Genomic DNA, 26,166 nt, shown 5'->3' with positions numbered 1-26,166 from the left:
GAAGCTGTGTCTATTGTAATTACAACCAGGTTTATATACAAAAATGCACTGAAAGAGGCTCACAGAGAGAAAATATTGTTACGCCAGTCCTACAAAATGTACGCTGCACCTTGAACAACTCTACAAGGCAAAATGAAAGAAATTCATACAGGAAAAATCGGGGATTCTTGCATCCTGTCAGTAGAGATCTGTTAATTTTCACATTACTATTCTTATTTAGAAATTTATATTCTGAAATGCTCAAATTTCGTGATGTGTCTTTTCAAGGACTTAAAACACACTTTGTACATATTTTGAAATACCATACTGAAGTGTAAATACATTCATATTCTTATGTTATAATGTTCGCCATTAGTGAACTGGCAGTCTTAACGATAAAAGAAATGTATTTAAGTTATAGGCTATGATGATGCTTTAACTTACTTTTCAATAAACTGAGTAATAAAATTATTTGTGTATTTAATTTCCCAGTATAACATTTAGTCCAAGGCAATTATAAGAAGTTGTGTGATCTTGTAACATTCATTTTAAGCAGCCGATGCTAACAGAGGTGAGTGTAACTTCGTGTTTCTGTAATAATTCGTTGCTAGCCGAAGTTACCCCATTTACTGGGAAACTTCAGCCATACCTAAACATTTTGTATAGCAAAAAAATGCATGCACCTGGAAGTTACTTGGAAGTTACTGTATCTTTCCTCATGACTGTGTGAAATATACCATGGAGAATGGTCTCTAATTTAATTACAACATTTAGTTTTTATCTTCACAAAAAAACTTAAAAAGAGGCCGAAGTTAGCTTATTTTATGGTTCTTTGGTACACCGCCCTTCAAGGAATAGGTCCAAGAGGTCATACTGAATCGAAAGATAGTGCAAATTAAGAAAATTTTTTTTAGGTTAATAGAACTTATAGGGAAAAAAAGGTCCAGGTGATAGGATGATGATGATGATTTGGGTTGAGGGGGCGCTCGACATCATCGTCATCAGCGCCCTTACGAAAAGTCAACATGAAGTCTCATGGGTGGGGACAAAGGCTATCTCCACATACGGAATCTAAAAGTGAAAAATACGCACATCATGGTATACAAAATAAAATTCATAGCACCACGAGTGTTATTGTGCTAGAAAATATCTCAAATGAAGTGAAAGAAGCTCAATATTTTTCACTAATGTTTGACGAGTCAAAAGATTGTTCAATGACTTGTTGTTGGCCACTATCAATTATTATTAAGTACCATTTAGATGGCAACGTATCCAAAAGACTTCTAGCATGCAAAAGTATTGCATGCTACTTCTTTGATAGTCAACATCAAGAAAAACTAGTAAACTGTGGAGTAAATTTAAATTACTATGTTGCACAAACATGTAATGGGGCTGCAATTATGAGTTCTACATGAACTGTATGAACCATAAATTATATCTCATCAGAGTAGTAACATGTTAGAGATCAAGTCGGTTAAGGATTTTTTTTATGACATTGCAGGGACTCTTATGTTCTAAAGAGCTATCAGGGAGAATATCTGCTGGTATCACAAAAATGTTGGTGTTGCAACTCGGTCTGTGTTAACCTCCTTGTGATGAGGGGAACACCACCAGAAAACAATAGCGACGGTGACCGATCACAGACATCGAATGTTTACAGCACAACACACTACCAAGCTTATCTCTGTTCTTTCCTTCACGTCTTCCACGATGGAATACTGATGTAATTACCTGTATACTGCAAATGGATCTTCCTTTAAGAATTACAGCTACGTCGACTTACATCTAAACTTCAGCCTCTGCTGTGAATTTGTGTGGAGATTGAGTTTTTGCAACATGTTGTACGCAGTTGTTGGAGAGAATTTCTTATTGTTTTACAGCTTCCTTCCAAATCTTTGCAGTCGACACCTGCACATCTGCCTACTCATTGACACCTCATGCCAATCACGCTGACATCAGAGTGACTGCAGGTGATTAACCACAGAACGACCTGGTTCATCATTTGTATGAAGTCACCTGTCCTTCACCTACACCAGCACTGCTAAGACATTCAACGATACATCTCATTGTCACAGTGCTAAGACTGCCAGTTCATGCACGAACTCATCGTCTGCATCCTACAAAATTAAAGACGGCAAGGCAAGAGTTCCTTCTTGATGTTAGCACAAGGGATGTGAGCTGTCACCCTTCATTGGGCCTTCCACTCCAAATTGTCCTCAGTAAGAGTAACAGTGGTACCCTTGTGCTGACTATCATCAACTTACTGCTGTAATGGTACCTGATAGTCATTCCACATCACACATTGAAGACTTTGCTAAGCACATTTATGGTAAGAATATTTTCTCCACAGCCTATGTTGTGCTTTTTATCATAACAGGTGTGACCAAAAGTAATGGTATTTTTTTTAAATTAGCAGGCTTTGTACATCCGATTTTCAAAATTCTTTTTATCTTGCTGGTATATATGTTCCTGATGAATGTTTGCATTTTCAGCAGTTTTGAATGTTTAGTTTGTTGTTGTCAGTCAAAATGGTTGTATGTATTACTTTCAGGATCAAAGAATTTGCATTAAATTTTGCTTGAAAAGTGGAATAAAGTGAAGCACCTCGTACGAAATGTTGACTGTGGCTTTTGGCGAATATGCTATGGGTAAAACAAGATTTTAAGAGCGATATAAACTTTTCAAAGAAGGAAGAGAAAGTATTGAAGACAACGACAGTGGTAGGGGAAAAAGAGAGCAGGACTCCACGTTGCATTGTTGCCTAATTTATTCAAGATGGAGGCAATAGATATGGCAACATCGCAATGCTATCATCGGGCGAAGTTCAAATTTTGGCAGGAAAATAGGTCAATTGGACTACCTCCACTAAATTAACCTCCTCCCCCAGAAACAGGCAGGAAGTTCAAATTTTGGTGGAAAAAGGTCACTTGGGCTACCTCCACTAACCTAAGTAAATGGCGGGAAAATAGGTCACTTGGGCTACCTCCATTAACCTAAGTCATCTGACCCCCACCTCTTCCTTGAAATTGGCGGGAAAAGGACTCTGCCTGTGCTGGGCTGCTCGATAGGATGGATGTAAGTCTTTATTTTGCAGGCAGTCTTTATTTAAACAATTTGAGGCAGTAGCTCCATCCAGTGTATTCACCATGAGGTCTGCAGTCCAACTGAACTAGTACACAGTACTGCCACCAGAGGGTAATCACACCCCATGGTGGTCTGGGGGAAAAATGGAGGCAAAAGGACTCAGCCTGTTTTGGGCTGCTGGATAGAATGGGCTGTACTTTATTTATTTTGGAACAATTTATTTGGCAATGGATTTGAAATAGTATATTTATTACATTAATACAAAACACTCACTCTAACGTGCTTGGGGTCACAGCACATAGCCTACAGACCTGCAAACTACTCGGAAATCACTGAAATAATGCAGTACACTAATGTGCAGACAAGAAAACAACTCGTAAATTGTCAAAATAATGCTGTAAAACGTTCTGCAAACATGCTCACTAATTGTAAATTGTCGAAATAATGCATTGCACAGAGCCTACAGACCTGTTCACAAAATAATGAAACAGACAAGTCCACTACTTGTGAAATTGTCAGAAAATGGTGCATGTTTAATGCTCTGCCAACACGCTCACAACGCTTAAACAGTCGAAAATAATGCACTGCACAATCACTCACTGCACATAAAAAATGCTTTCGAACTATTGTATCAATTAACTCTTCCCTAGGTGTGAATGCCGGATTGCGCACACACTGGTCCCATATGCGAGACGTCTCTGGGCCGCGCGCACGTGTTTTCCATTGTTGGCGTGATGCCTTTCTACCTGCAATCCAGTGAAGACCTAATTGCCAATCGACTCACCATTGTAAGTGCAGCTAAAAGTTTCTCAATGTTATACTGACATCACATGTCTTTGTAAATAACAGCCAAGTCTTCCTCTGAACACAGTATAGAAATCTGTTGCAATGCTTCACAGAATAGTACAGGGTGCTTTCTCCCTAGTGATCCTAATGGGACATGCAACATGCCTCCGGCCACACACATCTGTAGCCAGCCACCAAGTGTACCTGAAAGTAAAGCATCAAGTGAGAGATGTCTGACTAGCTACTCACCATCTCAGGCGTAGCTAAAGGGCTGTCGGTGCTATACTGATGTAAATGTAAATAAGAGTCAAGTGTAACTCTCAGAAATAGTAAAGTGGCACATAAATACACTCCTGGAAATGGAAAAAAGAACACATTGACACCGGTGTGTCAGACCCACCATACTTGCTCCGGACACTGCGAGAGGGCTGTACAAGCAATGATCACACGCACGGCACAGCGGACACACCAGGAACCGCGGTGTTGGCCGTCGAATGGTGCTAGCTGCGCAGCATTTGTGCACCACCGCCGTCAGTGTCAGCCAGTTTGCCGTGGCATACGGAGCTCCATCGCAGTCTTTAACACTGGTAGCATGCCGCGACAGCGTGGACGTGAACCGTATGTGCACTTGACGGACTTTGAGCGAGGGCGTATAGTGGGCATGCGGGAGGCCGGGTGGACGTACCGCCGAATTGCTCAACACGTGGGGCGTGAGGTCTCCACAGTACATCGATGTTGTCGCCAGTGGTCGGCGGAAGGTGGACGTGCCCGTCGACCTGGGACCGGACCGCAGCGACGCACGGATGCACGCCAAGACCGTAGGATCCTACGCAGTGCCGTAGGGGACTGCACCGCCACTTCCCAGCAAATTAGGGACACTGTTGCTCCTGGGGTATCGGCGAGGACCATTCGCAACCGTCTGCATGAAGCTGGGCTACGGTCCCGCACACCGTTAGGCCGTCTTCCGCTCACGCCCCAACATCGTGCAGCCCGCCTCCAGTGGTGTCGCGACAGGCGTGAATGGAGGGACGAATGGAGACGTGTCGTCTTCAGCGATGAGAGTCGCTTCTGCCTTGGTGCCAATGATGGTCGTATGCGTGTTTGGCGCCGTGCAGGTGAGCGCCACAATCAGGACTGCATACGACCGAGGCACACAGGGCCAACACCCGGCATCATGGTGTGGGGAGCGATCTCCTACACTGGCCGTACACCACTGGTGATCGTCGAGGGGACACTGAATAGTGCACGGTACATCCAAACCGTCATCGAACCCATCGTTCTACCATTCCTAGACCGGCAAGGGAACTTGCTGTTCCAACAGGACAATGCATGTCCGCATGTATCCCGTGCCACCCAACGTGCTCTAGAAGGTGTAAGTCAACTACCCTGGCCAGCAAGATCTCCGGATCTGTCCCCCATTGAGCATGTTTGGGACTGGATGAAGCGTCGTCTCAAGTGGTCTGCACGTCCAGCACGAACGCTGGTCCAACTGAGGCGCCATGTGGAAATGGCATGGCAAGCCGTTCCACAGGACTACATCCAGCATCTCTACGATCGTCTCCATGGGAGAATAGCAGCCTGCATTGCTGCGAAAGGTGGATATACACTGTACTAGTGCCGACATTGTGCATGCTCTGTTGTCTGTGTCTATGTGCCTGTGGTTCTGTCAGTGTGATCATGTGATGTATCTGACCCCAGGAATGTGTCAATAAAGTTTCCCCTTCCTGGGACACTGAATTCACGGTGTTCTTATTTCAATTTCCAGGAGTGTAGTTAATGATCGCTTTTGTAGGAGGTATCATGATGTCTCAGCTCGTCTGTGTTGTAACTGTGACCATTCCGGTCGTGGGGTGGCCGAGAAAGCGCAGTGGGACCCAACGGAGAGTGGCACGCGAACAAACAAACGAATGGAAAGGATGGACACGAAACAACGACAGACGATCGAGAGAGACTTACGATGACAATGCACAAGAAGCAACTGGGTGACAGAGACAACCACACAAATCCAAGACGTCCACTAGTAATGAAAACAAAGAAAGGTAAACACGCTGGCCGTTGTAGAGGCGATATGTCAAGACACATGCAATGATTAGACTCACTGGCTGAGCGAGAGGCAGGCGTTTAAACACATGATCGGGGGCGCCGCTATTGGCCACTGGGACCACGTGTTCCACTGTGGCACCCTCACATTGAACGTGGGCCAAAAGGTGGGCGCCGCTACGGCTTACGGCGCAGAGACCTCTTTAGGGGTCTTCGATGTGCATGCTGTCTGGCCTGTATTCCAAATCCACAGCACACGGTACCAGATCCCTCCCCCTGAAACTTGCACATAGGGGCAGAAATGCCCTGGACGGTGCCGAGGTGGGCAGCAGTGGGAAGAAGAGCTGGGCTCATCAACTGCTGTTGGCAGGGAGGAGGGAACACCCGAGGTATCCATGACAGCCGACCCAGAGTCCAGGGCAGGGGCGGGAGCTGCTGATCCACCCAGGGATGGGGAGGGCCGGCGGCAGGTCCGCAGGAAGACGGCTCCGGGGGCAGGGGTGGTGACTCGAGGACGACGTCCATACCCAAAGAAGGTAGGGGAAGAGGCGGCGATGCGAGTCCTATGGGGGCACGCCGGTGGAGCTGATTATGATGGTGGCGCTCCAACTTTTTCGACATCTGCACCGACGTCACACGCTGCCCATGGGCTGCGACTAACGTGGCGGGCGTCCAACCCGCCTTGTGCCCATACTCGTGGGCCCACACGGTCGCGCCAGGAGCGTAACACTGAGAGGGCTGGGAGTGGGGGCGGGAGGGGGAAGGCATCAGCAAATGGAGCAGGGTCCATGGCTGTTGCCTATGAAGGAGCTCCGCCAGACTACGTCCGTCAATTGGCATAGTGTGATAGGTGCTCAGAAACAGGATGAGGGCCGACATGGTTGGAGGTGTTTCAACCACCTTTGTCAACTGTCACGCCATTGGATGAAGGGTGGAAAGGTGGGCTACAGATATGTTTGATACCATTGCCCTGAAGTCGTGGAAGGAGGACGCCATGAATTGGGGGCCATTATCAGAGACCAATGTCTGTAGCAGGTCCTCAATGACGAGAACCTGGGCCGGGGCCGTGAGAGTCGCCTCTGTGATGGTGGAAGCCATGCAGACGACATATGGGTATCTGGAGTAGGCATCAACGATAAGTAACCACATGGACCCCAAAAACGGGCCTGTAAAATCGATATGGATGCGATCCCAAGGCCGGCAAGGCACAGGCCAGGGTGGAAACGACTGAGGGGGGGCTTGCCTGGTGACACGCACACACTGTGCACCGACCCACCAGGCGATCAATATCGCCATCGATGCCAGGCCAATACATTTACCACCGAGCCAAAACTTACATATGGGACATACCTCAGTGCCCGCAGTGTAACAAACGGAGCACCCGAAGCCACAAATCTGGAGAGATGACCACCCGATGGGCATCCGACTCTGTTGCCAACAGAAGGACCTGTTGCCAACAGAAGGACATATTCGACCATGGAGACCCTGTGGGACAGGTGGCTGAGATGGGACTGCATCCGACGAGTAACACAGGAGGGCCACCCGTGGACCACGCAGTGGAGAACCTGCTGCAAGGTAGGGTCATGGTGGGTAGCCATGGCAATGTGAGCAGCCATAAGAGGCAGACTGTCAAGTGCATCCCGGCAGGTCGAATCAATGTTAAAGCAGAGGACCTGCTGTTGGCCATAGGCAGGATTGGGGCCTGCTGGGAGATGTGACAAACTGTCCACGTTAGCATGGTGGGTGGTGGGCTTATACCGGATGGTGTAATCGTAATTTTGCAAAAACAACACCCAGCACTGGAGACAGTGAGCCCACTCTGGAAGGTGAGAGTGGGGTCCAAAAAGCGTAACCAAGGGTTTATGGTCCATCAGGAGGGTGAACTTGGCCCCAAATAGGTAGGTGCGAAAATTTTGGATGGCGAACACGATTGCCAGTCACCAGGGCGTTCTTTTCAATCTGGGAGCAGTTCTGTTGTGCTGGGCTCAATGCCTTAGTGGCATAAGTGGTGGGCTGTTTGGAGCCATCAGCATCCCAATGTGTGAGGACGGCTCCAACGCCGTATGCCGACGCATCAGCCGCTACAACCAAGGGGCGGTCTGAAGAGAAGAGAGTAAGGCAAGGGGAGGACTTCAGCGTTGCCTGTAAATGGAGAAAAGCCTGGTCACAGTCAGGAGTCCAATCAGAAGGTACCCCTTTGCGACGCAAGGGATGGAGGGGTTGAGCTATGGAGGCAGCCTGGGGCAATAACTTTAAGTAATAAGTGACCTTGCCCAAAAACACTTGGAGTTCAGATAAGACCTTGGGACTAGGAAGGGCCTCAATGGCCACGACATTACAACTCGAAGGGCGAATGCCATCTTTGCTAAGCCAGGGCCTAAGTATTCCACTTCCGGTTGAAAAACACAATACTTGTCCAGCCAACAGCATAAACCTGCAGATTACAGAGCATGAAATAAGGCGATGAGATTTTGCAAGTGTACCTGGCGGTAACGCCTGGTGACCAAGATGTCATCTAGATAATTCACACAGGTGGGGATAGACTGTGTAAGCTGCTCCAGGAGCCACTGGACAATGGCCCACACCAAAGAGACACCAGAGGGAAGGCGCTTGTACTTATACAATCCGAAAGTTGTGTTGATAACCATGATGTTCTGAGATTCGGCATCCAAGGGTAACCAGGTCGATCTTCGAAAAATACTCTCCACTGGCAAGCTTGGAGAGAAGGTCTTCCTGTCGGGGAATAGGGTAAGTGTCAACAATGGACTGAGCATTGACAGTAGCGCCAAAGTCCCCACACAGCCGAAGGGCCCCATTGGGTTTGCGTATGACCACTAATGGTGTCACCCAGCCACTGTAAGACACAGGCTCCAGAACGCCAGCGGCCTGGAGCCGATCAAGTTCCTGCTTGACTGCTGGCTGTAAGGCCATCGGAAGGGGCTGGGCCCGGAAAAAGCGAGGCTGCGCATCCGGCCCTAGGGTGATGTGCATCTGAAAATTAGAAGCGCATCCGAGATCCATTTCAAACAACGACACAGAAGCAGAGCACAGATCGTGCAAGTTCTGAAAAGGAACAGCTGTGGAAACGACCTTAACTTCGTCGGAAATTGAAAAGCCAAACAGTTGAAACACATCCAGGCCAAAAATATTCGAAGCCGACGGATGGTCGACGACAAAGAAGGTAAGGAGCCGGGGAACACGCTTGTGCGTCGCCTGAACGACGAACTGCCTACGAAGGGAAATGGAACCGTCTCCGTAGGCGACCAAATGGGGAGGGAGGTGACAACTCAGGAGAGCCCAGCTGGGTGTATGTCACCATATTAATCAGGCAGACGGTGGCCCCAGTGTCGACCTAAAAAGTGACATCCTCAGTGAAAAGGCAGAGCGTGACAAAAAGCTTCCGTGCTGACAGGTCATCCTGTGGGACGACCGATTGCAGAGCATGGATGGTATCTTGAGGCCCAGGAGGGGCAGGATGGGAGCAAGTCGAGCGACTACGACAAACTGATGAGATGAGGCCCTCCTTGTTACACAGCGTACACGTTTTCCAGCAGTGGGGAAAATCAGCTCGAGAATGTGCAGTAAACACTGTGGGCTGCACGACCGGCGACGAGGGCGACCGGAGGTGCCGATGCTGTAGAGACATCAGACAATGAGGAGTCTCATCGGCGCTGGCCTCTGTCGGCCGGGCCACGTTGACGTCGCTAGGGCGGAACCCGCCCTGACGCCTCAATTGCCGTGACCTGCGGCTGCGCCATAAGACGCTCGTTAGCCGCTTGAGCAATTTCAAAGGAGTGGGCAATGCAGAGAATCTCTTCCACGGAGGGGTTATCGAGTATGAACACCGCAGTACGGACCTCAGGATCAGGAGCCGGCTCAACCACCACATCCCGGATCAGAGAGTCCATATACACTGCTGATTGGTACATGTAAAATCGCATTGACAGCCGAGACTCTGCAAGTCTGTGACCCAGGAATGGTACGATTGACCAGACTGTTTATGGTGCTGGTGGAACTCCAGCCAAGAGGTGACCACATGGTAGCGTCGACAATAATAGTTTGTCAGCAAAAGGCATATCTCCTGGAAAGAGTTGCCAACTTGCGGAGAAGAAAGAACGTGTCTGGGGAGGCCCAAGACAAAAACAACGACCACTGCAAGGAGTCGTCTGTGACTTGAAAAGCCGTGAAATGTTGTTTCAGCCGTTGTACGTAGGTTTCCCAGTCCTCTTTAGAGTCATAAAATGGTGGGAACGATGGCGGATGTGGGAAAGCATCGGACAACCGGGGACTCGGAAGCTGTTGTGGCAACGCATCCCGGACATCGACTTTGTCCGTTAGCAACCGCAGCGACTGTTTTAAGATGTCTAACTGCAACTGCTGCTGATGCATGAGCTGGTGCTGTTGCTCCAGAAGACAGACCAACTTTGCCTCCATGCAAACAACCACCATCCCATCTTCGTCGCCAAAAATGTTGTAACCACGACCGGAATGGTCGCAGGGTGGCCGAGAAAGCGCGGCGGGACCCAACAGAGAGCGGCCCACAAACAAACGGAAAGGACGGACACGAAACAATGACGGACGATTGAGAGAGACCTTACGACGACAACACGAAAGAAGCAACGGGGTGACAGAGACAACCACACGAATCCAAGACGTCCACTAGTAATGAAAACAAAGATCGGCAAACACAGTGTCTGTTATCGAGGCGATACGTCAAGACGCACGCAACGATTAGACTCACTGGTTGAGCGAGAGGCAGGCGCTTAAATACATGATCGGGGGCGCTGCTATTGGCCGCTGGCACCACGTGTTCCACTGTGGCGCCCTCACACTGAACACGGGCCAGGAGGCGCGCACTGCCGCGGCTTACGGCGCAATGGTGCAGCGACCTCTAGGGGTCTTCGACGTCCGTGCCGTCTGGCGCGTATTCCAAATCTGCAGCGTGCAATACCAGAGTACGCATGGAAATTCTTGTCCTAATAGAACCTTTTTATGAATATAGCCCAGAATAACGCCGAATTCATTCCTCCTGATAGTCCTAATGTGGCACCCTGTCCATCATGTGTCACAATTCCTAGTAATCGTTAAGTCCTGCTTTCAACAAACATCACTGAAACGCAAACGTTCTCAGTGCTAGTAGAGGCTCCTATGTCCCAGCACAAAGGATGTCTTGTGAATGAATGGAGCATTCTGGTCGGTTCTTACTGAATTTATCCGCGAAATTACTGATACTGCCGGTTTGGAAGCACTGTCGACCTTTTCTTTTCCGCAAACGAGACATTCAGTCGTAAAACTATTTTGTACAGATCGCCATATTGCACTGACAGTTAAACCCTGCATGATTAAATATGGAAAGACACTTCCACAAGTACACTGCTCTACCCCTGACGACAGAACCTTGAATATTTCAGCGTGCAACCGATCTCCACGTACCATAACGATGTAGTAAACACGCAATTAGTATCCTTCACCATACAAAATCGCCACTTCTGCATCCTGAATATAGCTATTGACAATCAGACTCTCGTACATATACCGTGAAGACTGTTGTACAAAGGCTGGGTTGGGTCCTCTCAGTATAAAAGCGTTACTATTTCTGGTCCCCTACCTGCTTGCTTGCTACACCAGACTCTGGGATTACAAGAACATATGTATTTTCACATGGTTTACCCAGAATATCATACCATTTTCACGATATGTTTGTTATCAAGCAAACAGCAGCATGCTACCAATTGCTTGCACAGTATAATTCCAAAGATGTAGACTGGAAAATATTTCTCTAGAAACCCGAAACTTTACCGAGGTGCAACATGTTGTAAACCACTGACTAACAAGAAACTTATCCCATCTGCAAAGATCTTTATGTGAAAACTCGAAAAAAATAGAGGAAACTGATTTTGGCACTCGTTACCGATGTCGGTGATATAACAGATTCCAAATCTTCCTTACAATTTACAAACGCAACTAAGGTGCTTCTCATGTCTAGAGAACAAGCAAACATGTCTTCCGCCTGTCTTTCACCTGCTAGATGCGCCCATCACAATCGATGTTCTCTCAACCAAATAAAAACGGGAAATGTGCAGAAGTTGTCAACCAGACAATTTACAATGGAGGGAATAATGGTCCAGCACAAACACATGTCCATATAGAATCTTCTCAAATTTCCATGGAGAACACGCGCAATCACAAAGGCTGCCCAATACTAAGTATTAGTTCGCTATTCAGCCGTCTCGAGGATGACACAGTTGGTCAGGTACATTCCAGCACACCAACAGGCCTCTCCATTCGGACAGCTCCTGTCATTAGCCGGAAACGTGAATCATTCCCACCACAGGCCACTGCCGGTGTGCGCCACAAACCCCTAGACAGAATCGTCCTGGGAAACCAGCCACATACATATTTGATCGTCATACTTACAATTAAATACAGGGTGATTCAAAAAGAATACCACAACTTTAAAAATGTGTATTTAATGAAAGAAACATAATATAACCTTCTGTTATACATCATTACAAAGAGTATTTAAAAAAGTTTTTTTTTCACTCAAAAACAAGTTCAGAGATGTTCAATATGGCCCCCTCCAGATACACGAGCAATATCAACCCGATACTCCAACTCGTTCCACACTCTCTGTAGCATATCAGGCGTAACAGTTTGGATAGCTGCTGTTATTTCTCGTTTCAAATCATCAATGGTGGCTGGGAGAGGTGGCCGAAACACCATATCCTTAACATACCCCCATAAGAAAAAATCGCAGGGGGGTAAGATCAGGGCTTCTTGGAGGCCAGTGATGAAGTGCTCTGTCACGGGCTGCCTGGCGGCCGATCCGTCGCCTCAGGTAGTTGACGTTCAGGTAGTTACGGACAGATAAATGCCAATGTGGTGGCGCTCCATCCTGCTGAAATATGAATTGTTGTGCTTCTTCTTCGAGCTGAGGGAACAGCCAATTCTCTAACATCTCCAGATACTGTAGTCCAGTTACAGTAGCACCTCCAAAGAAAAAGGGACCAAAAACTTTATTGGCTGAAATGGCGAACAAATGTACAACTAAATGAAACTTTATAGCTCCCATAATTCGCCGACAGATAGTGCTTAGCTCTGCCTTCTGTCGTTGCAGAGTTTTAAATTCCTAAAGTTGTGGTATTCTTTTTGAATCACCCTGTATTACAATCGCGGTCTAAATTGGACGACATTCAACAATGAGCGAAGTATCGGAAATATACCCTGATGATGGCTGTGGCCCAGGAAACACAAATATCTGTACCGTTCGTATGACTTGACATACTTTTCCCTTTGTTATCGCAGTATTCCTCTTGAAATCCATGCCTTCCTTACGATTAGACAGTCATTTTCTTTGCACATGTCGGAACACACACATCCGCGACACATGCACATACACAGACGTACAGAAAACGGTGCGAGTATGTGACAGCCTGAGGAATACGAGGAAACGCTGACATGGAAGCATTGGGAACTGGAGAAACAGTAATTTTATTTTATGTCTATTGAGGTAATAGTGATATACATAAGTTGACTGGTGTCTTTGATGCTTTCCTGGAAATACAGAGAACTACCTGCCTCTAAACTTACATGCATCTGCGTTAAAGGATGAGAGAGAGTGGATGGAGTGATCGGTTGAGATGGAGTTGTAATGAGGTACGATTTAATGGTAGACTGACGACGCATTCTAGAGAGAGGGAGATGTTGCTGCAGGTCATTTGTCCATTTTTTCCGATGTCTGTCAGGATGCATCAGTAGTGTGACACAGCCTGCATTCAACTCATATACAATCGCGTGTTCTGTGTGTGTCTTCGACCACTGTCTACTTGCGATCGTTAACAGCAAACCTCTCGGTCATGAGAGGCTTTCCGTCTCATGTGTGATGAAACGTGACCATCCAGTTATGCCACATTCCTCTAAACAAACGAAGATTTATGCGATGTACTCCATTCCCCTATTGCATCTTGGGTATACAATCAAGACTTCAGTTTCATAACTAATAGAGGTGGGCCAAACGGTTATTCTGGAGTAACCGTTATCACAGTTCCAGTTATTCTTTGTTAACCGTTATCATTAACGGTTATTAATAACTGCCAAGTTATTTCTCGCTAGCGAATACGGATAACTCCGACAGTTAAATAACGACATAGTTGGAATCCATCAGTTTAGTTATCAGTATAACTGCGAGTAGTGTGAAATAGCAGGAATGTCGTGTGAATCGTGTCATAACCTTAGCTTATTAACTCCGGGTACATTTTAGTTGGTGTTAGAACGATTATTAGTGTTTCATATTATATGTTTGTAGTTTATTGGTCGCTATTATAAATATTATCTTCGCAGCTGCGACAGAAAGTACGCGGAACTTCGTCAAAGCACTGTTTAAGTAAAATGTTAACAACGTGCGTTTTTAAGTATGAAGTAATATGTAAACTGAGTACTGTAGGTTAAATTCGAAGCTTAATTTCTTGTGCTGCTCACATAATAGAATGAAGTGTACAGCCTTATAATACAACAAAAAATATACGTAATGTGACAGATTCGTTTACTCCTGTGCTGTAAAAGCTAGTCCTATTGGGGAAAGTGTGAGTACGCTAATCCAAGTTTTATGTCAGATTTGCAAACTGCTCGATTTCTCCAGCGACAGCATGTTTTTAACATATGAAGACATGCAGATCGAAAAGGTTGACAGTGTTACATTTCTGGGACTACAACTCGATAATAAATTCAGTTGGGAAGGGCATAACACATTATTTCATTCTATTATTTCATAAGGGAGCATATTCTGTGGTAACTTATCAAACGTAGCAAAAGTTTTTCGCGTGTAAAAGCGTGTAATAAAAATCGTTTGTGGTATCAATTCAAGAACATCATGTAGGAACCTGTTCAAGGAACTTTGTATTCTAACCACTGCTTCCTAGTATATTTATTCCTTTATGAAATTTGTTTCAAGTATTTCCAACCAATAGCTTAATACATAATATCAGTACTAGAAATGGGAACAGCAATCTACATAAAGACCTAAAATTAGTTACCTTGGTCCAAAAGGGGTCCAATACTCAGGAACATGCATTTTCAATAAACTGCCAGCAAGTCAGCAACCATTAAAAACTTGGTTTCAGATAAGGCACGGTTTACAGTGTGTTTGAAAGACTATTTGATACAGAAGTGTCTGATTCCACCCGTCATCAACATCATGGCTATTTTGAGTGTGTCTATGACGTCACTACATACACATGGCAAGAAACACGAAGATACATATAAATAATACAATAACATTTCCCACCAAAAATACAATCAAACCAATGGGACAACTGCGGGAAGTTGGGGGTTTTAGGGTGAGGACAAGCTAGTAAAAAAAACACACCATGATCCCAAAACACAAAATGAAGAACAAAAAGAAAAAAAATACAGCATTCTGCTACACCAACAAAAATCTGCAGGAATCGGACACTTCCCTTGAACAATATAGGTCAACTATAGGTGACCATACCAAAACACCAATACCCACAACTAAAAGTACGAAAATTGGAATCAGACATTTCCCTTGACCTACATAGGTCAACCTCAGATGACGATACTAAAACATCAACACACACAAAATGGGAATCGGTCATTTCCGGTGACCTATATAGGTCCACCACAGCTACTGATGCCAAAAAACCAACACCTACAACTGCGAAAAATAAAACCACAATCCCAAAAGTCCACAAATCAATCATCCCTACATAAATTAAATCACATTCAATCCTTCATAAATACACAAAACATCACAGCTAGAAAAAAAAAATATATATATATATTAATTACCACCACCAAATTTCGGCACTGCAACCTAGATCGACAGCCCCCCCCCCCCCCCACACACACACACACAGACACACAAAAACCAACTCATAAACACCGTGCCGTAATGACATTCACACACCATAACACCTTTACGTCGAAGCAGACGGGTGGAATCAGACGCTTCCATTGACCCCTCCTACTCTGTAGATGAATATCGTAACAGAGACTGATAGACCAGCTTAGGTAAAAATTCTGCTATATTTCAGTTTTGACAGCACTTGGTTGCAACAGTCAAGATCGGGTATTTGTGTACGATAAATTTATTAAAAGTACGTAACTGTGTTTTATTCTGTCAGTGTACCAATTCTGTAAATATTAGCAGTTACTGTGATATATTCACATATTTTGACAATCTTCTGACAAATGATGAGGATAATTATTATATTCCACTGTATTATGTTATACTTCCTGACATGTTATTTGTCATTCGCGATGGCCAGCGACTATTTCCGTAGCAGTACGAAAATATTTGTTCGCTCCAGTTACTATCCTCTCTGGAAATATCACCTGGAACTACGACCTTTAACTGGAGTCACCGAGTCAGGAACGTCTACACACACAGTTATTCCGTTACCAGCTTCCAGGTTATCTGTGGTGGTAGCCCGATAACTACCAGAGAACTAGAACTACGAGCCAATAACGAGAATACAGGTCTCTGACAGTTATTTCCATAGTCGCTCGAATTCCTAAGTAACTTTCCTTGTACTACCCGTCCAAGCTAAATTAACACGTAAGGCGGTGGCTTAAGGGAACGACCGTACTTGTTAATGCCTGTACTGCAGCTCCTATCAGCCACGGCTTGGACATTAACTTTATTTAATTGTTTATGCTAAAAGTAACGAAGGCCCACGAAATAGTACACAGTGCTTATCAACAGATGGCGCGCAGTCTCACAGTTATTCCCATGGTCTATAGAACGCCTTCCCAATGCGCAGTACGATCTTCGGTCAACAGATGGCGCGAGGCACTGTTGACACTAAACAGTTATTGAAATAACAGCCAGAATCAGAGGAACGGTTATCGCAGTAACCGTTACTTCTCAGTAACCGGTTATTTCTATCAGTTACGTTATTTTTTGCCACCTCTAATAACTAAGATGATTCTAAGTTGGCGATAGGTGTCTATGAGCACAGTCTAACATAACAGTCGCGACACTCACTGCTGTAAAAGTTGTTGCCGTTTGACAGATGGAGCGACACTAGCGCTCCAAGCGGCAGGTAAGGTGAACGTCAGACGCGTTGTAAGCATATTGTTTGTTTACATCCATTACCTACGTAATTTCCGAATTATTCGAGTTATTTTCTTGCCTTCAAGAGTTTGTTTAGTATCGGAACGCATATATGTTTCTATTAATGATTCTAAAATAAGCGCAAGTATGGACAAAAACCATGAATAGAGTGGCAAGCTACAACACATTCGTGAAGAAACACTTGTGACATTGGACAGAATTGCTGCTTACCACGTTGATATCAAAAGAATATAAACACACAGATTCACATGTAAGAAGCACAGACATGTACCTCTACATGCAAAAGCGATCGACAGCTCGTTTATCGTTCTGTAGGCCTACTGTGTGTGTCACTGTTGTCGCCTGTTGCCACAAGTACGACCTTCATCTTTATATGCCAAATAGTGGCAGAAATATGCTGAAAACATTATAATGAGCTGATTAGATTAGATTGGATTTACTTTCATTCCAATTCACATTACATTTCACGAAAAACCAAATATTTGAGTAATTTTCAAACAATCTGTCTGTTGGCACTTTCCTTGCCCCGTAATAGTTTCGCTCGATCTGCACATTCTGACACTTCACACGCTTTTGTAAGACATGACCAGCTGCACTTAATCTAACCACTTTATCGTCAAAGCACGTCTGTGGTGACGATTCGCACGAATCTGGCACTGATACATAGAGAGCTGAACTGGCTGCTTCTGTGTCATACGACTGTTTTACAGCTTTAGATTGACTGTCGAATCTTTGTGGCAGTTTCCTCTTCATCGTCAGTTGAGGTGGTTTATTTAGGATGTCAAACAGTGTGGGTACTGCATTCCACACGAGTTTGTTATTGTCTGCGTTTATGAACTGGTTTTCTTCGAAATGTAGCGGACAAAACCTAACATTATTATGCGGGTAAACTGGGTCTTTCTTCATAAGGTCTTCTCGTCTGCTATTAACAAGCCATTTTCTGCTCCTAAAACGATACATTCATCATTTATACACATACAGTTTGCAAGTGAATCCTGACGATACAGTTTAGTAACATGATGGTATATACGTCTCAGGATCCTTAGGAAACCTAAAAAGAGACAGCTGTGGTGTCTTCCTCCTGTTGTTGCTGCAATTTATTGCGCTACAAACGCTCCCGATGGTATAAACCATTGTATAAATCAAAATACTCAATCACTATTCGCTTTCACGATCGCGCCGAACTCACAGTTCAACCTACCAGCCGCTTGGGGCGCTGCTGGCGCTGTAGGCAACAAAATCGAGGCGAAGTGTCGTGACTGTTATGTTAGACTGTGCTATGAGACACTGCAATCCCCATGTATACATCTGCTTGACAAATGTGCTGTTTACAGAGTCAGTGGCGGTATGACGTGTAATTTCACATATCAGACGCCGCTGCTATGCATTTATTCTCCGTTACTAACGATCATTTTCTATAGGACTGATGAGGGCATACGTAGTACACTTTCTGAACCATGATCGGATGTGGACAGTGGACACTATACATCTCTGGAAAACTACATTGTGCTTCCATCGCGCCAAACCGATGTTTTAAGGATGTAGTTTTTTCATTTTACGGTTTGTTACTACAGTTTATGGTAGAGAAACGGGCAAGAAGGATGTGTGTCATACGCTGGAAATATATTTCTTACATTGGAATATTAACAGCGTTACATTCCATACAACTAATAGGTCGGAAAGTGAAGCGAACTAACATTACAGCCTATTTTAAGTGCAGAACCATGTAACCTTAGGAGTGCATGTGTTTACGCTCTCTCTTACCAATACCTTCCCGGTACTAATCTCAGACTCTAGAACAATACTTTAGAGTTGATAGTGTGGTTGATTTACGTAAAAAAGTGCTTCAAACTCAATCCGTCTGGAGCTCCAACATGCACAAAACCAGTCATTTCTTGTTGTTCTTAACCGTGTGATATTACATCACAGCACTTTCAAATCTACTACTAAACACCGATAAGGTGTCCTAACCTGCTCGATAAGCGCGCATCTGTAAAAATCTTGTGCCCCTGGTAGGGTGCGGCAAGCTCTATTCATTCACGAGATGCAGAATGTAGCGGTCTACTTCTGATCAGCTGCAGATTAAATCAGTAACAGTGCTGCAGGGTGGGTTGGTTAAAGACAAGTGTGGAGGAGTCTTTCAGTCTCTAACTTTATCCTAAGAATGTAACAATGATTGGACGGTACTGTGCAGTCATCTATCTACATTCGCAATGATACTCGACAAGTAGAGAAGGTGCCGTTTAGCAATGATACTGAAATTGGGAAGCATGCTGTCGCGCCATTGGTTGGTGTTGAAATTACTGTAAAATTACTGAAATTGCCCACACTATCAACTGTGATGCTTATTATTACAGTACATTGACAGTGTCTTTTCCATCCCATCCTTCCACTGGTATGCTGTTGGTTACCACATAATGATTGACTGACATCACTTGTTTGAGATGGAGAAAGAGTTTTGGTGGAGGGGCAACACCTTCTGGGGATGGCTAGTACTGAAACAATGATCGCGTATGTGACTGCGATATGAGGAATCAGTCAAAATGGAATGCAGAGCCCTCAGCTATTCTCTCACTGTGACAGATGAGTTTAAATGTAGAAGTCGTCAGTCAGCTTTGTACAGCAGTTTGGAAATGCTCCTAAGTTGTAACTGTCTTTTATTTAAAATCAGTGTGTGTGATGTGTTATAGTAGCAGCAGTAACAACATGACTTATACCATGTGATGTCTAGTTTTCTGTGGGAAGCAATGGATCAAAATGTGTTAATGTCAGTTTAGAACCTGACACAGACCTCGAAATCGTGGGGGGGGGGAACAAAATGTATGTCAGTGTACAAAGCGTGTTACAGAAGAAAAAAATACAATGTTTCAAACAACGATACAGGGTCACAGGGAGGGCCTCTTTGAATTACAGTATAGTTTGTGGGATATGGTCATCCTCCTACAGTACATGTGATGAAACTTTCAACTGGTCTGTGCAATGGATCAATACCTGTATATTTAATAGGATTTTCCCATATGCTCGATGCCAGCATGCAGACAGTATTTGTTTTTGATATGTGGGAGGAGAGAGATGCGGCAAAAATCTAATTGAGTTCTCTATCGGATGAAGTTAGTGGAGCTTTCATAGATCATAATTTTTCTCTGTTGGATGTTGCAGAATAACAGTGTTAGCATGTTGAGGTGATCAATGTGAATGGGCTCCGAGGGATGCGGATCTGCTTTGGACTGCAGTACCTGTATGTAGTTTGAGGACACATCACAAAGCAGTAACAAAATCCTCTTCCTTCTCCCAGTTCCTGTACTGTCTTTCATATTACCTCGTGTTGAAGGAGCAGGCTTCGTTTGGCGTTGATCTTACACACCGTACACTGTTGGCGGAGCAACGCAACATGTTCCCACTTCCGCCGAATTGTCAAAACATGGTCCTGTCACACTAACTCAGGTCACTCTGTTTCTACATGGGTTGCATAAGATGGCGGATATAGCTCTCTCCGACTTCTGGTCAGTTCTGACTTAAATTAGAACAATCACATGTGCAAAGCTGCCGAAATGGCAGCAGTTGCAAGAGGCACAGGGACAGTCTAAAATTTTACTGTAGCAGAAGAGTTTGAAAAAGTTAACTCTTTTTGAGATATGAGTGTGCTAGAAATATGGTTCACTAGTGGCTGTAATCACTAAAAGACTTCTCCATAGGATCCAACGCAGGTGTGTAGTTGAATAGAAAGACTTGATTCCAAATTGTAGACAGCATTTCTACCGGAAAACGTAGCACTAGTGATCTGAAAAGCTGGTGTACATTTCTTACGACCTCAAACAACACACAACCTGCTGTTCGTGATCATTCTCAACCAACCATCAGCTATAACCCAGTGGATATATCGCAAAACCTCTGACGTGGCATCGAGGCAGGATGCATTACAAATACTGGAGGAATATCTAGCGGCGGCATGTGGGAGTTGCAAATACCGGCTTCATAACGCATTCCTTCGCCAAATCACTTTCTAAATTTGGTGATTTTATTATGAGCTTAAGCCGGTCGGTGACGTGTAACCGCATTTTCGGTCTGATAATATACACTACTGCTATCAAAGTCTATAATCACTGTCGCAGTATTAATCTGGAAAAACCATTTCATTCGGATATAATGTCATATCTTGATTTATAAAGCCAGTATAGCTTTTAACATGGATACTTGTGAGCACCTGTAGAACCAAGACTGCTTGTGACAGTAAATGGCCATTGCGATCATGTTTTTTTAACATCTTTCTAAGACATGGTGGTACCATTTGCCGGAAAAACTTATGAGACACGTCCACCTATTGCTGATTTTCGCTCAGTATTGTTTCCTATTGCCAGCAATCAGTCATTGATGAAGTATTATTCTTACAAGGGGAGGCCGCCAATTGTGAAATTCAGATTCGATTCATACTGCGCATAATAAAAGCTCATGGCCAGAGGTGTAATGTGGCAAAGCATCAAGATGCACTTCTCAGCCGTTGTCGAGAAAATCGACAGTTAAAAGAAACCGTTGCGGTGAAATACTCTCTACGATTAATAATTTTGTACAGCGTCGTGGCGCAGCGGTAAGCGCTCGGGTTGGTAATCCGAAGGTCGCCGGATCGAATCTCGCGCCATGGAACTTTTTTTTTTATTATTATTTGTTTTTTTGTAATTCAAATGTACACACACACACACACACACACACACACACACACACACATATATATATATATATAAAAATTGTATTCACTTGAATATTATTTGTGATATTGTGTTTTATTTCAAGTATTATTTTTCCACGACAAACGACTTTCAACAACTTATTATATGCATAATTGTTGCAACTGATTGTGGGAAATATATATATATATATATCTGATTGTCAATAGCTATATTCAGGATGCAGAAGTGGCGATTTTGTATGGTGAAGGATACTAATTGTGTGTTTACTACATCGTTATGGTACGTGGAGATCGGTTGCACGCTGAAATATTCAAGCTTCTGTCGTCAGGGGTAGAGCAGTGTAATTGTGGAAGTGTCTTTCCATATTTAATCGTGCAGGGTTTAACTGTCAGTGCAATATGGCGGGATCTTTACAAAATAGTTTTGCCACTGAAATCTCACCAGCAGAAAGAAAAAGGCAGACAGTGCTTCCACACTGGCAGCATCAGTAATTTCGCAGGTAAATTCACTAAGAGCTGATCAAACTGCTCCATTCATTCACAAAACATCCTTTGTCCTGGGACATAGGAGCCTCTACAATGCGGTGAGAATGTTTGCGTTTCAGTGATGTTTGTTGAAAGCTGGACTTAACGATTACCAGGAAGGGTAACACGTGATGGACAGGGTGCCACGTTAGGACCATCAGGAGGTATGAATTTGGCCTTTTCCCAGGCTATTATTATAAAAAGGTCCTGTTAGAATAAGAATTTCCAGGCAGACAAGCTGAGGCATCATGATACCTCCTACAAAAGTACCGTTAACTATTTCTGTGGCACTTTAGTATTTCCGAGAGGTACACTTGACTCGTATTTACATAGCCATGAGACATCAGTATAACACTGATAGTCTTTTAGCTGCGCCTGCGATGGTGAATAGCTAGTCAGACATCTATTGCTTGACGCTTTACTTGCAGGTACACTTGGTGGCTGAGTAAACAAGTGCGTGGCCGGAGGTGTCCCATTAGGATTGCTAGGGAGAAAGCACCCTGTGCTATTCTGGGAAGCATTGCTATAGACTTCTATAGCGCATTCAGAGGAAGACTTGGCTGTTATTTACATAGACATGTGATGTCAGCATAACATCGAGAACCTTTTGCTGCACCTACATTGGTGAGTCACTTGGCAATTAGGTCTTTGCTGGACCGCAGGTAGAAAGGCATCGCACCAGCAATGGAAAACACGTGCGCGCGGCCCAAAGGTGTTTCGCATATGGGACCAGTGTGAGTGCCACCGTCCGGCATGCACACCTTGGAGCTCTGGAGGGAAGAGTTCGTTGATATGATGCAGTCGATAGTTCGAAACCATTTTTTACGTGCAGTGAGTGTTTGTGGTCATTATTCGCTGCTGTTTAAGCGTTTTGAGCATGTTGGCAGAGCATTAAATATGCATTATTTTCTAACAATTTCACAAGTAGTGGACGTGTTTGTTGCATTATTTTGTGAACATTTCTGCAGGCTGTGCAATGCATTATTTCGACAGTTTACAATTAGTGGGCATGTTTCCAGAGCCTTAAAAATACATTATTTGACAATTTACGAGTTGTTTTCGTGTCTGCACATTAGTGTACTGCATTATTTCGGTGATTTAAAAAGAGTAGTTTGCAACTGGTCTGTAGGCTATGCAGTGTGACCCCAAGCATGTCAGAGTGAGTGTTTTGTATCGGTTAAAAGAGAGGAATTTTTGTTGATTCATGTTTCAATTTACTGGAACAATAGTAGCATTACTGAGAGTTTGTCACCAAGCACAACACATGCTGGGACTGAGCATGTTTGCCAACACTCCATAAAAAAATGTATAAGATAATTACTTCTCGCGATTTTGCCTTTAGGGGGGGGGGGGGGCTTGATGGTTTCATTACCTGCACTCAAGTATAGACCACTCCATACAATGAACCTAACCATATCAGGAGAGCGGAGGGAAACAAATTAAATTTAATTGCTTTAAAAACATACACCATCCATGAACCAGAGACCTTGCCGTTGGTGGGGAGGCTTGCGTGCCTCAGCGATACAGATAGCCGTACCGTAGGTGCAACCACAACGGACGGGTATCTGTTGAGAGGCCAGACAAACGTGTGGTTCCTGAAGAGGGCAGAAGCCTTTTCAGTAGTTGCAAGGGCAACAGTCTGGATGATTGACTGATCTGGCTTTGTAACACTAACCAAAACGGCCTTGCTGTGCTGGTACTGCGAACGGCTGAAAGCAAGGGGAAACTACGGCCGTAATTTTTTCCCGAGGGCATGCAGCTTTACTGTATGGATAAATGATGATGGCGTTCTCTTGGATAAAATATTCCGGAGGTAAAATAGTCCCCCATTCGGATCTCCGGGCGGGGACTACTCAAGAGGACGTCGTTATCAGAGAAAGGAAACTGGCGTTCTACGGATTGGAGTGTGGAATGTTGGATCCTTTAATCGGGTAGGTAGGTTAGAAAATTTAAGAAGGGAAATGGATAGGTTAAAGTTGGATATAGTGGGAATTAGTGAAGTTCGATGGCAGGAGGAACAAGACTTTTGGTCAGGTGAATACAGGGTTATAAATACAAAATCAAATAGGGGCGATGCAGGAGTAGGTTTAATAATGAATAAAGCAATAGGAATGCGGGTAAGCTACTACAAACAGCATAGCGAACGCATTGTTGTGCCCAAGATAGACACAAAGCCCACTCCTACCACAGTAGTACAAGTCTATACGCCTACTAGCTCTGCAGATATCGAAAAAATTGATGAAATGTATGATGAGATAAAAGAAATTATGCAGATAGTGAAGGGAGACGAAAATTTAATAGTCATGGGTGACCAATTCGATAGTAGGAAAAGGAAGAGAAGGAAACGTAGTAGGTGAATATGGATTGGGGTTGAGAAATTAAAGAGAAAGTCGCCTGGTGGAATTTTGCACAGAGCATAACTTAATCATAGCTAACACTTGGTTCAAGAATCATAAAAGAAGGTTGTATACATTGAAGAAGCCTGGAGATACTGACAGGTTTCAGATAGATTATATAATGGTAAGACAGAGATTTAGGAACCAGATTTTAAATTGTAAGACATTTCCAGGGGCAGATGTGGACTCTGACCACACTCTATTGGTTATGAGCTGTAGATTAAAACTAAAGAAACTGCAAAAAGGTGGGAATTTAAGGAGATGGGACCTGGATAGACTGAAAGAACCAGAGGTTGTACAGAGTTTCAGGGAGAGCATAAGGGAACAATTGACAAGAATGGGGGGAAAGAAATACAGTAGAAGAAGAATAGGTAGCTTCGAGGGATGAAGTAGTGAAGGCAGCAGAGGATCAAGTAGGTAAAAAGACGAGGGCTAGTAGAAATCCTTGGGTAACAGAAGAAATATTGAATTTAATTGATGAAAGGAGAAAATATAAAAATGCAGTAAGTGAAACAGGCAAAAAGGAATACAAACGTCTCAAAAATGAGATCGACAGGAAGTGCAAAATGGCTAAGCAGGGATGGCTAGAGGACAAATGTAAGGATGTAGAGGCCTATCTCACTAGGGGTAAGATAGATACCGCCTACAGGAAAAGTAAAGAGACCTTTGGAGATAAGAGAACGACTTGTATGAATATCAAGACCTCAGATGGAAACCCAGTTCTAAGCAAAGAAGGGAAAGCAGAAAGGTGGAAGGAGTATATAGAGGGTCTATACAAGGGCGATGTACTTGAGGACAATATTATGGAAATGGAAGAGGATGTAGATGAAGATGAAATGGGAGATAAGATACTGCGTGAAGAGTTTGACAGAGCACTGAAAGACCTGAGTCGAAACAAGGCCCCAGGAGTAGACAACATTCCATTAAAACTACTGACAGCCTTGGGAGAGCCAGTCCTGACAGAACTCTACCATCTGGTGAGCAAGATGTATGAAACAGGCGAAATACCCTCAGACTTCAAGAAGAATATAATAATTCCAATCCCAAAGAAAGCAGGTGTGACAGATGTGAAAATTACCGAACTATCAGCTTAATAAGTCACAGCTGCAAAATACTAACACGAATTCTTTACAGACGAATGGAAAAACTGGTAGAAGCCAACCTCGGGGAAGATCAGTTCGGATTCCGTAGAAACACTGGAACACGTGAGGCAATACTGACCTTACGACTTATCTTAGAAGAAAGATTAAGGAAAGGCAAACCTACGTTTCTAGCATTTGTAGACTTAGAGAAAGCTTTTGACAATGTTGACTGGAATACTCGCTTTCAAATTCTGAAGGTGGCAGGTGTAAAATACAGGGAGTGAAAGGCTATTTACAATTTGTACAGAAAACAGATGGCAGTTACAAGAGTCGAGGGACATGAAAGGGAAGCAGTGGTTGGGAAGGGAGTGAGACAGGGTTGTAGCCTCTCCCCGATGTTGTTCAATCTGTATATTGAGCAAGCAGTAAAAGAAACAAAAGAAAAATTCGGAGTAGGTATTAAAATCCATGGAGAAGAAACAAAAACCTTGAGGT

The sequence above is a fragment of the Schistocerca serialis genome, chromosome 9 (genome assembly GCF_023864345.2).
Source record: "Schistocerca serialis cubense isolate TAMUIC-IGC-003099 chromosome 9, iqSchSeri2.2, whole genome shotgun sequence".
Lineage (NCBI taxonomy): Eukaryota > Metazoa > Arthropoda > Insecta > Orthoptera > Acrididae > Schistocerca > Schistocerca serialis.
The sequence above is the reverse complement of the archived record's forward strand: the minus strand, read 5'-3'. Positions refer to the sequence as shown.